This window comes from Triticum aestivum, chromosome 5A, assembly GCF_018294505.1.
Source record: "Triticum aestivum cultivar Chinese Spring chromosome 5A, IWGSC CS RefSeq v2.1, whole genome shotgun sequence".
Lineage (NCBI taxonomy): Eukaryota > Viridiplantae > Streptophyta > Magnoliopsida > Poales > Poaceae > Triticum > Triticum aestivum.
This window is the reverse complement of record NC_057806.1, coordinates 439,361,103-439,375,250: the sequence shown is the minus strand read 5'-3', so window position 1 is coordinate 439,375,250 and position 14,148 is coordinate 439,361,103.

The window sequence follows — 14,148 nt, the reverse complement described above, 5'->3', positions numbered from 1 at the left end:
TCACCAAATTGGTGGTTTGCCTTAAAAGGCTGCTTTGTGCTTCTGCTGCGAGGACCGCAGTGTGCTCTTCCGTGCGGAGCGAGCGTTATGTGTTTCCATTGACTGTTATGACCCCCTAGGTCCTGGCATCTTGAGCTTGAGGTATGCGTAATGTGGTACCGCATTGAATTTTGCAAATGCGGTTCGCCCGAGCAGTGCGTGATAGCCACTGTGGAACAAGACGATATCGAAGATTAACTCCTCGCTTCGGAAGTTTTCCGGAGATCCGAAGACCACTTCCAGTGTGATTGAGCCCATGCAATGGACCTCTACACCTGGGATGACGCCCTTAAAGGTGGTTTTGGTGGGTTTGATCCTCGAGGGATCTATACCCATTTTGCGTAGTGTATCCTGATAAAGCAGGTTCAGGCTGCTGCCGCTGTCCATAAGGACTCGAGTGAGGTGAAACCCGTCGATGATGGGGTCTAGGACCAATGCAGCAGATCTGCCATGACGGATACTAGTGGGGTGGTCCCTGCGATCGAAGGTGATCGGACAAGAGGACCATGGGTTGAACTTTGGGGCGGCGGGCTCCATCGCATAGACGTCCCTTAGTGCACGCTTCTGTTCCTTCTTGGGAATGTGGGTTGCGTATATCATGTTCACCATCTTCACTTGTGGGGGGAACCTCTTCTGTCCTCTTGTGTTCGGCGGCCTTTGGGCTCCTCCTCGTCATCACTATGCAGCCCCTTGTCCTTGTGTTCGGCATTCAACTTGCATGCCTACTTGAACACCCAACATTCTCTGTTGGTGTGATTGGCTGGCTTATCGGGGGTGCTGTGGATTTGACACGAGCGATTAAGTATGTGATCCAAACTGGACGGGCCCGGAGTGCTTCTTTTGAATGGCTTTTTCCGCTGACCGGATCTAGAGCCTCTGAATCCGGCATTGACTGCTGTATCATCGGCGTTATCGCCGTTGTTGTGGCGCTTGTGTCTATTACGACGTGGTCTACCGTTGGCATCTTTAGTATCCGAAGTGCTCGGATTCCTTGATGTGTTGTTGTTGCGAGCCAGCCAGCTATCCTCACCCGCGCAAAAGCGGGTCATGAGTGTCGTGAGGGCTGCCATAGACTTCGACTTCTCCTGGCCGAGGTGCCGGGCGAGCCACTCGTCACGGATGTTATGCTTGAATGCCGCTAAGGCCTCTGCATCCGGACAGTCGACAATTTGGTTTTTCTTAGTTAGGAACCGTGTCCAAAATTGGCTGGCCGATTCCCCTGGCTGCTGAGTTATGTGGCTCAAGTCGTCAGCATCCAGTGGTCGCACATAAGTGCCCTGGAAGTTGTCAAGGAATGCATCTTCCAAATCCTCCCAACTACCAACGGAGTCTGCTGGCAAGCTATTCAGCCAATGTCGAGCTGGTCCTTTGAGTTTTAGTGGGAGGTGCTTGATGGCATGCAGATCGTCATGTGGATGTGGAGGAGGAAATCCTCAATCCATACAGCGGGTTTTGTTGTACCATCATACGATTCGATATTTATGGGTTTAAAACCCTCCGGGAATTCGTGATCCATAACTTCACCAGTGAAGCATAGGGGGTGTGCGGCGCCTCTGTGCTAGGCTATATCACGATGCAGTTCATATGAGTCTTATCTGCTGTATTCGGCCCGGCCGGATTTACTTTTAGTGTATCCGGCGTGAAGGTCGTCGTCCCGCATTGGCGCGTGCCCCCGTGACCCGTATATCGACCTTTCATGTTTTGCCCTGCTTTCCAATACGTCTCGCAGGTCCCGCATGTTGCCCCAGGCCTTGGTATTTTTGTTTGACTAGCGGTGGGGTGCAGGCTGAACTTCAGGCTGAAACGCCTCTCTGGCTCGGCCACGAGGTGGCCGGTCAGCTGCATCATACACTGGTGATGTAGGTTTCAATGCTTCCTCCTCGAGGTGAGGTAGCAACCTACGCTTTGGGTAACTCTTGGAGGGGCGCTCGAGTTCGTATTCCTCGGCCGCAAGGACTTCGGTCCATCTGTCTGCTAGCAAATTTTGATTAGCTCAAAGCTGTTGTTGCTTTTTATTCAAGCTATTTGCCGTGGCTATAAGCCGGCGCTTGAAGCGCTCCTGCTCGACGGGATCCTCAGGCACGATAAATTCTTCACCGCTGAGGCTCACCTCATCTTCGGAGAGAGGCATGTAATTGTCCTCCTCCATTTCTCCATCTGCTGCCTGTTCTGGAGGGCTAGCTTGTTCACCCTCCCGCTCTAAATCGTGCTGGAGGGGATTGTTGTCGTCTTCGGCACTATCCGGAGTGTTATTGTCTCTTGTGCCGGTATCACTACTTTTGCTATGGCGGGACTTAGAGCACCGCCGCTGACGTTGGCGCTTGGGTTGCTTCTTGGAGGGGTCATCCTCCGCTGTCTCGTTGCCATTGCCTTCTTTGGGGGTGTCCACCATGTGTATATATATATATATATATATATATATATCATATGATGAGGTGGCGGTCCAGCGCCCTGTGGGCAGTGGTTCCTATTCGTCTCCTGCATCGTCGTCCATACCATCGATGTCTTCGAAGTCGAAGTCGAGCATGTCGGTTAAATCGTCGACAGTGGCTACTAAGTGGGTGGTGGGTGGGGAGTGAATTCTTCGTCGTCCGCATCCCATTCTAGCCAGACATAGTTCGTCCAAGGTTCTCCTGACAAGGAAAGAGACCTTAATGAATTTAGCATGTCACCGAAAGGTGAGTGCTGAAAGATATCCGCGGAGGTGAACTCCATGATCGGCGCCCAATCGGATTCGATAGGCACGGACGCAGGCGGTTCAGAGCCCGTGGTCGGGGATGAATCCAATGGTTCGGCAACACGGCTCTCATAAGGGGTGAACTCAGTATCTGGCTATATCGCCACTGAGAGTGCGGCCTCCATGGTGGGGTCTATCCACCCATCCTCGGATGGCGCAATTTGCTCCGGATTGAGGGTCGGAGTAGTTGCAGGTGTGATCTCACGAACACTGTCCGACGGCAGAGCTAAATCATGCTCGTCGTGATTTTGCGGCGCACCGGACATGGGCTTGAATCCGTCGAAGATCAAGTCTTGCGGATATCGGCAGTGTAGTTTAAATTTCCGAACCTGACCTGATGGCCAGGGGCGTAGCTCTCGATCTGCTCCAGATGGCCAAGCGAGTTGGCCCGTAGTGCGAAGCTGCCGAATACGAAGATCTATACGGGGAGGAAAACCTCACCCTAGACCGCATCGTTACCGATGATCGAAGGAGCCATCAAGCCTCACGACGATGGCATAGTGGAACTCTCAATGAAAGCACCAATGTCGGTGTCAAAATCGGTGGATCTCGGGTAGGGGGTCCCAAACTGAGCGTCTAAGGCGGTTGGTAACAGGAGGCGGGGGACATGATGTTTACCCAGGTTCGGGCCCTCTCGATGTAGGTAATACCCTACGTCCTGCTTGATTGATCTTGATGATATGAGTATTACAAGAGTTGATCTACCACGAGATCGTAGAGGCTAAACCCTAGAAGCTAGCCTATGGTATGATTGTTGTTGTCCTACGGACTAAACCCTCCAGTTTATAAAGACACCGGAGGGGGCTAGGGTTACACAGAGTTGGTTACAAGGGAGGAGATCTACATATCCATATTGCCAAGCTTGCCTTACACACCAAGGAGAGTCCCATCCGGACACGGTACGAAGCCTTCAATCTTGTATCTTCATAGTCCAACAGTCCGGCCAAAGGATATAGTCCGGCTGTCCAGAGACCTCCTAATCCAGGACTCCCTCAACACCGATCTGGATGACTCTAAGTCTCGATCTAGATACATATTGAAAGTGGGAGCAATTAGCAAGAGTAGCTCCGTGCAAAGCATTGTAGACATAGAAAATTTGCAAAATACATACGGCTCTGAATGTGGCAGACCCGTTGACTAAATTTCTCTCACAAGCAAAACATGATCACTCTTTGGGTGTGAATCACATAGCGATGTGAACTATATTATCGACTCTGGTAAATGCTTTGGGTGTTAGTCACATGGAGATGTGAACTAATCACATAAAGATGTGAGTTGTTGGTGTTAAATCACATAAATGATGTGAACTAGATTATTAACTCTAGTGCAAGTGGGAGACTGAAGGAAATATGCCCTAGAGGAAAAAATAAAGTTGTTATTTATATTTCCTTATATCATGATAAATGTTTATTATTCATGCTAGAATTGTATTACCCAGAAACTTAGTACATGTGTGAATACATAGACAAACAGAGTGTCACTAGTATGCCTCTACTTGACTAGCTCGTTGAATCAAAGATGGTTAAGTTTCCTAGCCATAGACATGAGTTTTCATTTGATTAACGGGATCACATCATTAGAGAATGATGTGATTGACTTGACCCATTCTGTTAGCTTAGCATTCGATCATTTAGTATATTGCTATTGCTTTCTTCGTGACTTATACATGTTCCTATGACTATGAATTATGCAACTTCCGAACACCGGAGGAACACTTTGTGTGCTACCAAACGTCACAACGTAACTGGGTGATTATAAAGGTGCTCTACAGGTGTCCCCGATGGTACTTGCTGAGTTGGCATAGATCGAGATTAGGATTTGTCACTTCGATTGTTGGAGAGGTATCTCTGGGCCCTATCGGTAATGCACATCACTTTAAGCCTTGCAAGCAATGCAACTAATGAGTTAGTTGCAGGATGATGTATTACAGAACGAGTAAAGAGACTTGCCGGTAACGAGATTGAACTAGGTATTGAGATACCAATGATCGAATCTCGAGCAAGTAACATACCGATGACAAAGGGAACAACGTATGTTGTTATGCGGTTTGACCGATAAAGATCTTCGTAGAATATGTAGGAGCCAATATGAGCATCCAGGTTCCGCTATTGGTTATTGACCAGAGACGAGTCTTAGTCATTTCTACATAGTTCTCGAACCTGTAGGGTCCGCACGCTTAATGTTCGGTGACGATCAGTATTATGAGTTTATGTGTTTTGATATACCAAAGGTAGTTTGGAGTCTCGGATGAGATCGAGGACATGATGAGGAGTCTCGAAATGGTCGAGATGTAAAGATCGATATATTGGATGACTATATTCGGACATCGGAAAAGTTCTGAGTGATTCGGGTATTTTTCGGAGTACTGGAGAGTTACGGGAATTCGCCGGGGAGTATATGGGCCTTATTGGGCTTTAGGGGAAAGAGAGAGAGTAGGCTGCGCCCCCCAAGGCCTAGTCCAAATTGGACTAGGGGGAGGGGCAGCGCCCCCTCCTTGCTTCTCTTCTCTTTTCCCTTTCCTTCCCTCCTACTCCTACTACATGGAAGGGGGGGAATCCTACTCCCGGTGGGAGTAGGACTCCCCAGGGTGCGCCATAGTAGAGGGCCAGCCCTCCCCCTCCTCCATCCTTTATATACGGGAGAAGGGGGCACCCCATGCATGGAGACACACAAGTTGATCAGTTGATCTTTTAGCCGTGTGCAGTGCCCCCCTCCACCATAATCCACCTCGGTCATATTGTAGCGGTGCTTAGGCGAAGCCCTACGTCGGTAGCATCATCATCATCGTCATCACACCGTCACGCTGAAGGAACTCTCCCTTGAAGCTCTGCTAGATCGGAGTTCGTGGGACGTCACCAAGCTGAACATGTGCTGAACTCGGAGGTGCTGTACGTTCGGTACTTGGATCGGTCGGATCATGAAGACGTACAACTACATCAACCGCGTTCTCATAACGCTTCCGCTTACGATGTACGAGGTACGTGGACAACACTCTCCCCTCTCGTTGCTATGCATCACCATGATCTTGTGTGTGCGTAGGAAAAATTTGAAATTAATACGTTCCCCAACAGTTTCTCCATGAACTTAATACACTAGATGCATGCTGGATAGCGGTCGATGTGTGGAGTAATAGTAATAGATGCAAGCAGTAGTCGGTCTACTAATCTTGGACGTGATGCTTATATAATGATATTTCCTGGATATCATCATGATTATTTGAAGTTCTATCAATTGCCCAACAATAATTTGTTCACCCAACGTTTGATATTTTTCTTGAGAGAAGCCACTAGTGAAACCTACGGCCCCCGGGTCTCTTTCTCAAATTATTTGCCTTTGCGATCTATTTTCCTTTGCTTTTATTTTCAGATCTATTAAACCAAAAATATAGAAATACCTTGCTGCAATTCATTCTTATTTATTTTATTTGGCGTTTGATCTATCAATCTACTACAAATTTATTCATGTCCGTTTGCCTATCTTGGGCGCCACTACCCGAATGGGATTGATAACCCCTTTTACAGATTGGGTTGCGAGAAGTTGTTATTTGTGTGCAGGTGGTGTTTACGTTGTGTTGCTTGGTTCTCCTACTAGTTCGATAACATTGGTTTTATATCTGAGGGAAATACCTACCACCGATGTGCTGCATCATCCCTTCCTCTTTGGGGAAATACCGACGTAGCTTCAAGCCGCATCAAAAGGAATTTATGGCGCCGTTGCCGGGGAGGATCTTCAACATATACTAGGTTCCTAATCACAAATCTCATCTCCTAGCAATTTACATTATTTGCCATTTGCCTCTCGTTTTCCTATCCCCCACTTCACAAAAATTTGTTGTTTAATTCGCCCATCTTTTTCGTTCGCTATTTTCTTGTTGGATCTGTTTTTGTGTGCAATTTTGTTTGCCGTAATTATCATCATGGATAGTACTTCCTCTATTGCGTGCACTCTCAAGAACGAAGTTCTCAAATTTAAACAAAGAGGAGGAGAAAATTTAAAAGATGCTTGGTATAGAATTTGCAATGCTCACAATAGATCTATTCGAAAGCAATCTCTATTATTCTTCTTCGTTGTTTTTATGTGGGCATCACCACTTGGTACAGATTCGTCCTTGATACGATTACTAGTGGAAATTTCTTGATGCGTCCCTTTCTTGATGCTTTTAATGCTATGGGAAATTTTGTAGGGTCACCACCTCTTATGATTAATGAAACAACTTTGACTCTTGAGCATGTCATGGAAAGATTAGATGCTATTGAAAAGAAAATGCTTACTGAAGAGCATATTGAAAATTTGGATAAAAAGATGCATAATTTTGCTACTAAAATTGGGACAAAAGCGAGGGAAGTTTTTAAGTTGTTAAAAGAAAAGGGAAATATAATTCATGAAAGAACTGAAGAAGCCCATCTCGGATTGATAAACTGGAAGAAATATTTAGTAATTTGAGTACGGCTTTTGCTTCCGCTAAAATTGTTGAGAAAACTCCCATAAAAATTGGCAAGACTACCCAAGTTACTAAGAGCAAGGGTGCAACTTCTAGTAAAGAGGATCTTAAGATGATTAGTATTCACCCGGATTTTGTTGAAGTTATAAGAGACCCCTTTGGCAAGAATGAATTCTTTAAATTTGTTTCTAGGAATATTGTTATTGAAAATCTCTATGCTAAATCTCTAAGGGATTCTAAGTGTTTGATTGAAGAGTTGAACAAAGATGACAAAACTTAGATCCTTGCTTTATGCCTAGCTAAGGGCGTAAAACTATAGCGCTTGTTGGGAGGTAACCCAATGAATAAAATTTATTTTTGCTTTGTTTTTTTGTTCTTGAGTGTTAGCACAATTATGCTACTGTTATGATTGTGTTTTTTTGTGTTTTGATTAGTGTTTGTTCCAAGTAAAGCCTTTAGATCTTCTTGGGTGATAGTTGTTTGATCTTGCTGAAAAACAGAAACTTTTGCTCTCATGAAAACAATTCTCATTTTTACCAGAGAGTGCTAAAATGCCAAATATTTTTGAAGTAGATTAATATACAGATTTCTCAGGTTGTCCTAATTTTTCAGAATTTTTGGAGTTCCACAAATTTTCGAAATAGTCAGATTGCTACAGACTGTTCTGTTTTGACAAATTCTGTTTTCTTTGCATTGTGTGCTTATTTTGATGGCTCTATGGTTTTCTTTGATGAGTTTTTGCCGTAGAAAAGTTGGAATACAATAGATATAATGCAAAAATAAAATATGAATTGGTTTGGTACAGTACTTATAGTAGTATTTCCTTTATTTTACTAACGGATCTCACGAAGGTTTTATTGAGTTTTGTGTGATTGAAGTTTTCAAGTTTTGGGTTATCTTACGATGGATGGAGGAATAAGGAGAAAGAAGAGCCTAAGTTTGTGGATGCCCCGGCATCCCAAGCTATTATCTAAAAGAGAGCAAGCAACTAAGCTTGGGGATGCCCCTAGTGGCATCCCCGCTTTCTTCTAATGACCATCGCTATTTTACTTGAAGCTATATTTTTATTCGTCACGTACTATGTGTTTTGCTTGGAGTGTCTTGTATGATATGAGTCTTTGCTTGTTTTATTTTGTGTTTTAAGTCTTGATTCCTTGCTGGAAACACCTATTTGAGAGAGCTAAAATTATGTCATGACTTGTTAGAATAGCTCTCTATGCTTCACTTAAATTTTTATGAGCTATGGACTTGCTCTAGTGCTTCACTTATATCTTTTTGAGCACGGTGTGCTTTAGTATTTTTTGAAGAAATGCTCTCTTGCTTCACTTAGATTTATTTGAGAGTTAGTAAATTTTCAAGAAATTCTCCGTTGCTTCACTTAAATTAATTTGAGAGAAAGAAAAAAAATTATGCTCATGATCTTCACTTATATTTATTTGAGTTTGTCAAAAGCAACATATGAAAATTAGTCCCAAAGTGATAGATATCCAAGAACGATATAATAAAAAAATTCATGAATATCACTGGAAAAAATAAACTTGATTCTTAGTAATAGTTTTGAGATATGATGATGTGATATGTGAGTCATGTTGATGAGTAATTATACTTTAGTAAGAATATTGGTGTTAAGGTTTGTGATTCCCTATGCAAGCACGAAAGTCAATAGTTATGCAATGAAATTATATCCTCCTCGTGGTGCATTATTCGGTGTTAATTATGCTTAATGCTCGCTTATGAGATTATCCGTTTGTTGGTTGGTCGCTTCTCAATATTTTTCTAGCCTTCATTTTGCACTAAGTATGATCTCTACTTGTGCATCCAAAAACCTTTAAACTAGTTTTTCCACATGAGTCCACTATATCTACCTATTTGCGGTATTCTTTTGCCGTTCTAAGCAAATTTGTATGTGCCATTGCTACCTCTTGAGCACTGCGTTGGTTTTCCATTGAAGAGGAAAGGGCGATGAAGCAAAGTAGCGTAAGTAGTTCCCTCAGTTTTTGAGAACCAAGGTATCAATCCAGTAGGAGACTACACGCAAGTCACCTCGCACCTACACAAACAAATACGAACCTTGCAACCAACGCGATAAAGGGGTTGTCAATCCCTTCATGGCCACTTGCAAAAGTGAGATCTGATAGAGATAATAAGATAAATATTTTTGGTATTTTTATGATATAGGCTGAAAGTAAAGATTGCAAAGTAAAATAGATTGGAAACTTATATGATGGAAAATAGACCCGGGGGCCATAGGTTTCACTAGTGGCTTCTCTCAAGATAGCATAAGCATTACGGTGGGTAAACAAATTACTGTCGAGCAGTTGATAGAAAAGTGCATAATTATGAGAATATGTAGGCATGATCATGTATATAGGCATCACGTCCACGACAAGTAGACCGAAACGATTCTGCATCTACTACTATTACTCCACACATCGACCGCTATCCAGCATGCATCTAGAGTATTAAGTTCATAAGAACATAGTAACGCATTAGGCAAGATGACATGATGTAGAGGGATAAACTCAAGAAATATGATATAAACCCCATAATTTTATCCTCGATGGCAACAATACAATACGTGCCTTGCTGCCCCTGCTGTCACTGGGAAAGGACACCGCAAGATTGAACCCAAAGCTAAGCACTTATCCCATTGCAAGAAAGATCAATCTAGTAGGCCAAACCAAACTGATAATTCGAAGAGACTTGCAAAGATAACAAATCATACATAAAAGGTTTTAGAGAAGAATCAAATATTGTTCATAGATAATCTTGATCATAAACCCACAATTCGTCGGATCTCGACAAACACACCACAAAAAGAATTACATCGAATAGATCTCCAAGAAGATCGAGGAGAACTTTGTATTGAGATCCAAAGAGAGAGAAGATGCCATCTAGCTAATAACTATGGACCCGAAGATCTGTGGTAAACTACTCACACATCATCAGAGAGGCTATGGTGTTGATGTAGAAGCCCTCCGTGATCAATTCCCCCTCCGGTAGAGCTCCGGAAAAGGCCCCAAGATGGGATCTCTTGGGTACAGAAGGTTGTGGCGGTGGAAATAGGGTTTCGTGGTGCTCTCAGATGTTTTCGGGGTATATGAGTATATATAGGCGAAAGAAGCCGGTCAGGGGAGCCATGAGGGGCCCACGAGGGTGGGGGGCGCGCCTGCCCCCGTGGGCGCGCCTCCCTGCCTCGTGGCCTCCTCGATGCTTCCTTAACGTCCACTCCAAGTCTCCTAGATTGTGTTTGTTCCAAAAAGCACTCTCCCGAAGGTTTCATTCCGTTTGGATTCCATTTGATATTCCTTTTCTGCGAAACACTGAAATAGGCAAAAAAACAGCAATTTGCACTGGGCCTTTGGTTAGTAGGTTAGTCCCAAAAATAATATAAAAAGGTATATTAAAGCCCATTAAACATCCAAAACAGATAATATAATAGCATGGAACAATCAAAAATTATAGATACGTTGGAGACGTATCAGCCATCTCTAATTTTCAAAATAAACTTCTCTTTTGTGTGTTCGTTTCGCTCGCGAAGTGGTGAGGGGTGGCTAATATTTTCCATGCTAGATGTGTTATTCTCACGTGAGTGTTTATTCACTTGTCATTGCACAAGAGTAAGGCAAAGGTATTAGGGATGCCTAGTCCCGAAACGAAAAATGAATTTACTTTATGTTATCAAATAATAAATTCCTTGGGAAGTGGTGGTATAGAGGGCAACGGTGGATATGGCTAGCCATGGAAAGTGAAAGTATGGTTGAAAAAGGAATAAACTTTATTTTTTGTTTGGGAACCGCCTATGATATATCTAGCATGGAAAGTGTTGGGAACTCTAAGTCGTTTTCGTTGGTGGGAAGGATACACCTCCCAAAATGTTTTTATCTCTAAGTTTTTCGCTTTGAGCTCTGGCACCTCTACAAATCCCTACTTCCCTCTACGAAGGGCCTTTCTTTTACTTTATGCAATTTTTATTTTGAATTTGAGTCTCCATCATCTCTTATAAAAGCACCAACTAGGAGGCAATATGATCGTACTTGAGTATTGGGTGTAGCTAATATGCGAGTGTGATTCATGAATGGATCAATGATTGAGCATAATGGGCTAGTGATAACTTATTTTAGCATTGATATTTTGAAAGACATGATTGCTTGTTGATATTCTTGAGTATTTAAATTATCATGTCAAAAGTAGACTATTGCTTTGAACAATATAAAAGTCCAAATGTCCAAGCTATAAAGAAAATAAATATGATATGACATGATAGGCAGCATTCCACATCAAAAATTCTGTTTTTATCACTTACCTACTCGAGGACGGTTAGGAGTTAAGCTTGGGGATGCTGATACATCTCCAATGTATCTATAATTTTTGATTGTTCCATGCTATTATATTATCAATCTTGGATGTTTTATAATCATTTTATAGTCATTTTATATTATTTTTTGGTACCAACCTATTGACATAGTGCCAATTGCCAGTTGTTGTTTTCTACATGTTTTTTACATCGCAGGAAATCAATACCAAATATAGTCCAAACGCAGTGAAACTTTACGGAGATTTTTTTTGGACTGGAAGACACCTAATGGGCCCTGGCTGCGCCTAGGGGTGCTCCGAGGAGAGCACAACCCACCAGGGTGCGCCAGGAGGCCCAGGCGCGCCCTGGTGGGTTGTGCCCACCTCGGGTGCCCCCAGACCGCCTCTTTTCTCTATAAATACCCCAATATTCCATAAACCCTAGGGGAGTCGACGAAAATCAATTCTAGCCGCCGCAGAGTCCAAAACCACCAGATCCAATCTAGACACCATCTCGGATGGGGTTCACCACCTCCATTGGTGCCTCTCTGATGATGCATGCGTAGTTTTTTGTAGACCTTCGGGTCCGTAGTTAGTAGCTAGATGACTTACTCTCTCTCGCTAAATTCTCAATACAATGGTCTCTTGGAGATCCATATGATGTAATTCTTTTTGCGGTGTGTTTGTTGGGATCAATGAACTTTGATTTTATGATCAGATCTATCTTTTTATATCCATGAAAGTATTTGAGTTTCTTTGATCTCTTTTGTGCATGATTGCTTATAGCCTCGTATTTCTTCTCTGATATTTGGGTTTTGTTTGGCCAACTTGATCTATTTATCTTGCAATGGGAAGAGGTGCTTTGTAGTGGGTTCGATCTTACGGTGCTTGATCCCAGTGACAGAAAGGGAACCGACACGTATGTATCGTTGCTACTAAGGATAAAATGATGGGGTCTATCTCTACATAGATAGATCTTGTCTACATCATGTCATCATTCTTATTGCATTACTCCGTATCTCCATGAACTTAATACACTAGATGCATGCTGGATAGCGGTTGATGTGTGTGGAGTAATAGTAGTAGATGCAGGCAGGAGTCGGTCTACTAATCTTGGACGTGATGCCTATATAATAATCATTGCCTGGATATCGTCATGATTATTTGAAGTTCTATCAATTTCCCAATAGTAATTTGTTCACCCACCGTTTGCTATTTTTCTCGAGAGAATCCACTAGTGAAACCTATGGCCCCCGGGTCTCTTTCTCATATTATTTGGCTTTGCGATCTATTTTCCTTTGCTTTTATTTTCACATGTATTAAACCAAAAATACAAAAATACCTTGCTGCAATTTATTCTTATTTATTTTATTTTGCGTTCGATCTATCAATCTACTACAAATTTATTCATGCCCGTTTGCCTATCTTGGGCGCCGCTACCCGAAAGGGATTGACAACCCCTTTTACACGTCGGGTTGTGAGAAGTTGTTATTTGTGTGCAGGTGTTGTTTACGTTGTGTTGCTTGGTTCTCCTACTGGTTCGATAACCTTGGTTTCATATCTGAGGGAAATACCTACCGTCGTTGTGCTGCATCATCCCTTCCTCTTTGGGGAAATACCGACATAGCTTCAAGCCGCATCATGCTTGGAACCTCTGCCGACCGCTCTCGTTGGTGTTCGACGTGTGGTACGGCGACCCTTGGGAGTAGAAGTCAATGCTACTTCTTGAGCTTGCCTTGGTTTTTCCCTTGAAGAGGAAATGATGATGCAACAAAGTAGAGATAAGTATTTCCCTCAGTTAGAGAACCAAGATATCAATCCAGTAGGAGGTACAAGCAAGTCCCCAATCTATGCACCTGCACGAACAATCAAACACTTGCACCCAACATGATAAAGGGGTTGTCAATCCCTTCATGGTTAATTGCAAAGGTGAGATATGATAGAGATAGATGAAACTAGACAAAAGATAAAATATTTTGGGGTTTTTTGGTTTATAGATCTGAAAATAAAAAATTGCAAAATAGTAGATCGGAGACAAATATGATGGAAAATAGACCTGGGAGCCATAGGTTTCACTAGGGGCTTCTCTCATGAAGGCAAATGATACGATGGGTGAACAAATTACTGTCGAGCAATTGATATAAAAGCACAAAGTTATGACGATATCCAAGGCAATGATTATGCATATAGGCATCACGTCCGTGTCAAGTAGCCCGGCTCCTGCTTGCATCTACTACTATTACTCCACACATCGACCGACTCCTGCCTGCATCTAGAGTATTTAGTTCAAGAGAACAGAGTAACGCTTTAAGAAAGATGACATGATGTAGAGGGATAAACTCAAGCAATATGATGAAAACCCCATATTTTTATCCTTGATGGCAACAATACAATACGTGCCTTGCTACCCTTACTTTGTCACTGGGTGAGGACACCGCAAGATTGAACCCAAAACTAAGCACCTCTCCCATTGCAAGAAAACCCAATCTAGTTGGCCAAACCAAACCGATAATGCGGAGAGAAATACAAAGATATCAAATCATGCATATAAGAATTCAGAGAAGATTCAAATAATATTCAAAGACAATCTGATCATAATTCCACAATTCATTCGATCTCGACAAACACACCGCAA